Raw genomic sequence first — 4,546 nt, 5'->3', positions numbered from 1 at the left:
ATGACCGTGCATGATAAATATATTGATTTTACATTCAATTCATATTGATATTGAAGTTAAAATTAGTATTTACATTATCTATATGCTACTCATAATTCAAATGCATACATTTTGAATACCTTTTTATAAGCATTTATTATTTAGTTGTACCTATATAATATTATTATATTATGGTAACATAGAGCCTGGGGATACCAACATTTATCACGCTAAATGCTTGATAGATTTATATGGTTATCTAGTGCTTCTCAAACTAGAGAATATGGCTATATACTAGAAAAATAATTAATGATTTGATTAAAGGGACCTTAACAGTCTTGCATTCAATTTAGAGGGCCTCATGACTAAATTATAAATCATAATATTTTATAATTGATATCTACTTGATACAAAATATTTTTTAAACAAAAATGCAAATGTGAATTATAATTACATGCTCCAATTATTATAAATTATAATACATACTATATGCCAATAAAAAAAATTTTAAAATAACATTTTAATTCATAGTTTTAAGGCATTTTGCATTTGATAGTATGAAAACTTAGACATTCATAGTACAGGAAGCGCGCTCTGGTGTCTATAGAACTGTCGTAATAATTTATTTCAATCAAGAGTTTGTACTTTGTATGCATAGGAGTCCAGAGTGTCACCTTATCAATACACCTTGCTTACAACATCTCTTGTCGATACTTTTGAGATAAGTTAATAAGGGTATTATAAAATGTAAATTGAAATAGGGATTATGTCAATTTTGTTGTTTTCTTTAATGTTATACAATATGAATATATGATAGATAGACGGATCATGGATAATATATTTTTTAAGATATTTATTCAATAATAGTAAGTACTATTTTTCAGATATTAATTTATTAATGCATACCTACTTTTTATTCAATATTTATATTTAGGTACAATGAAATATCTACATTCTATAAGAGAAGCTTGTATTGAAGCATAGAACATTTATGTTGTATATGGTTGAAGGTAGAAAAATAAAATTTAGTTAAATACAAAGTATGCAAACTAGATAATGAAATTATCTAACAATACATTTTATATGATATAACCAGTTAATAACAGTTCTTTTTACATTATTTAAAATAAAGATTTTGTTCTTATATCAAAAATGAAAAACTACTACTAATTTGATAGTCAAATAATAAAATTTATACATAGGTAACAATATTTAAAAATAACATAACATTTTGCAATGTTCTATTATTTGTACGAGGAGTTTGCATGTTTCTCGTTAAAGTAGTAAAAATTCATATTTTATAAATAATTTTAACAAATATTGATGAGGAAATTGCAAATTGTACACTCCTCAAATCACTTTTAGCTCTGTTAGTTTAAGAAACAGAATGAATTGACCTCTTTAAGATTGGAAATCTAAGCTAACATAGCTAAACGTAATCTGCTGAGCTTTGTATATGTTGTACACATCCTCTTAATCGATCAATATTAATAATTTTTAAACAAGGCCCAAGTTTAATAAACACTAGCTCCAATATTATGTCTATTTTATATTTTTATGAAACCATTTTTAAAGACTATTACCTTTAGTACAAACATTTTCTTAACTAAGAAACTACTCATTCTGGATTTTGAATTAGGTACGTGCAATTTTTCAACAAAATTATTCACTAAATAATTTTCAGTAATATTTGCTACACTATTATTATGAATACTGTTCATAGGCAGACGAGATATGAGACCAGTTCCTATTATACGTAATGAGTGTGTTGTATACTTAAATAGTTGTATTATTCACTACCATTTAACTTACCATTTTTGGATTACTTTATTGATATTTTCCTTTCAACAAATATAAATTATTCACAAAAAAATTAAATATATATAGTATGAATCAAAATAAAGATGACCATAAAGAATTTCTTTTAAATTATTGTCAATAAAAACTTTTTCACTCGGTAAAAACTATTAAAATTGAATGAAAGATCCCTCATAAATTCGTCAATAAAAGTTTAAAAAATGAATGCTACATATCCACAATTGTTTTTGTATTCGTTTAAATTTCAAATTTTCACAAAATTCATCAAAATCTCAAAAATGTGTAAATTATTCTTCTGTTGGAAATGTACAACACTTATTTTTTTCATAGCTATCATTAGATATTTTAATATAAGATTCCCTACAAGGTTTACCTTGTAATTACTATGAGATATTTTTGACTTTTATTCATTTTTTTTTTACATTTTTTAGTTTAATTATTTATTCAAGTAAGTTAAGTCAAGGATTACAGAACGGCCAACGATTCCGCTTAGAATTGTTTTCCCTACTCAATAATTCATATTTTGTAACTGAATTCAAATATTACACATCTATTGATCTATTACAATCCATTAGTAATTTGTTTTGATAATGATATAAGCAAAATATTACTCTAAGTTGAAACATTAAACATCTTGTGAACAACCATTATTTTTATTTATTACTAGAATGTTCATTAAAAAATTACAAACTTTATTCATAATGTTTTAATATTATAACAATAATTCTATTCAATATTAATATTCATTCATCAAATAGTTCATTTTTTTTTTTTTTTTTATGGTAGAATATGAAGAAATTCCGGATTGGACGATTAGCAGCTTCAATTAGAAACTTGATCATAAGGAGACAATTTAAAATTTCACACATCGAAAATGAGCAACAAATGATGAAAATGATGTTAGTTAGTGATTGTGGGAAATCATAGAGGTACTTAAACTCAAGACTCTTATTAACCAATTTTTCTTTATCTTTATATATTTAGTCGCAAATGATTGGCAAATAGAAGGCGCACAGTTCCAATTACCGAGGTGGAACATATTATTTTACAAGAACCATTGCTGGATCTGGGAAGGAATTCCAGCAGAGGGTCTGATAAAAACATAGAGGAAAGTAAGTTTCATTTTGTGTAATGTCCGTGGCATACTACGAGGCCAGTTACCCGGTTTTCAATAAAGAAATAAGAAAGCACTAGGTATAATGATAGGCAACAATTATACTGTATTTGTCATAATTCATTATAATATAAATTAATAGTTAGCATTTTAAAATATTAGCCCTTTCTAGATAAACTAGTATTATAATTATAGTATATTTTATTATTTGAAATTAATTTGAAAAATGCATTACCTAACCTAACTTATTTTTTCTGAAATAAATTTAAATCCCAGCTCTAAATACAAAATAGATAAATTATTATTATGTTATAATAGTGTGTTATCTGATTGAGATTTTTGTTTTTTCTAAAACATTATAACAATTATCACACAACAACAACAATAGGTATTTCTTACTTTTCAGTGTTTGTTATAGAAGGTTATATAAAATATTTATTATTTAAGGAGCACAAAACACGAAATATAAGTTTCTTAAATTTGAAAGAATGTTCAATTCTAGGAACAGTGGTACAGGTTACAGCTTCTCCTCTCATTATTAAATGAGTTATGAGTAGACCTCAAATTTGTATGCATCAAAAACCAACCAAATATACTCTAAAAATCTAAAATATGCATAAATATTTATTATATGTACTAAAATGTTCAAATATAAAATATGTATGAAAAAAGGGATGCATTCAAAAATTAGCAAAAAAGTGGTTTATTTTATGAGTACTTGATTAAAATAATAAAATTAAAACTATGGAAAGCTATAATAAATATTTTCCTTTAAATTGGTTTGTTGGTAATTGTAATCTATAAGAAAAAAATAGGAATTAATTAATATCAAAAATGTATCCTAAAAAGAATTAGATACCTAAATAATTGCACAGAAATAGTGCAAATGGTTTACTTTCATGTAGCTACACCATAAGAAATAAATCCTCCCTAGTAATGTCCATGATCTGCTGACTGTTCTTTTTTTCATGTTATTAAATTGGTGTAAATGTACATAAACAAATATTAACAGTTTATAGCAGACAACATTGATTGCAGAGGATAATAAAAAAATAATTCTTTGTTGCAGGAAAACTATCAGAAGAAGAAAAAAATGTATTAGCTTGACAGCATTGAACACTATATAATGTGGATATTTCTATTAATGAAAAAGTGACAACATAAGGAATGATTTCTCAAAAGTAGTAGCATTATCACTCAAAATTCGACTTACTGAGTATGAACAAATAGGTATAATTGTATAACTACCTATTAAATCAAGCAAAATAAAAATAATAAACTTACTTAAAATGTATAAAATATACTATTTTTTTCTTCAAAAATATTATTATATGATTACCCGCTTGATGAGTATCACCATGTGTATATTATTTTAAATGTTATAAGCTTAAACTAAAAAATTAAAAGTGATTACAACTTTGCTGTACATTAGGTGACATGTGGGTCACTGAAATGGATGTGTTAAATTTGAATTCAATGATATAATATCATTGTATCCCACCATAAAAAAACAGTGATTATTATACAATAGTAATATTCCTAAGTAACTCTGAAATATTCCTTACTGAAACTTCCATTAGAGTTAAAAGATTTTTTTTTTCAGTGTGGTTTTTCTACTTTAGATCATGAACGTCC

General features: G+C 25.0%; 1 long non-coding RNA gene across 1 annotated transcript; it reads left to right on the top strand.

Moving 5' to 3' along the window:
* The first annotated feature begins 2,589 nt into the window (after positions 1-2,589).
* LOC111032691 lies at positions 2,590-4,144 on the top strand. Its single transcript, XR_002604330.1, has 3 exons — positions 2,590-2,696; positions 2,782-2,909; positions 3,981-4,144. It is a non-coding gene; the product is annotated as an uncharacterized LOC111032691 (long non-coding RNA).
* The last annotated feature ends 402 nt before the right edge of the window (positions 4,145-4,546 follow it).

This window comes from Myzus persicae, unplaced genomic scaffold (assembly GCF_001856785.1).
Source record: "Myzus persicae strain clone G006 unplaced genomic scaffold, MPER_G0061.0, whole genome shotgun sequence".
Classification (NCBI taxonomy): Eukaryota; Metazoa; Arthropoda; class Insecta; order Hemiptera; family Aphididae; genus Myzus; species Myzus persicae.
Note: the sequence above shows the minus strand (reverse complement) of the source record. Positions and strands in the feature narration are given on the sequence as shown.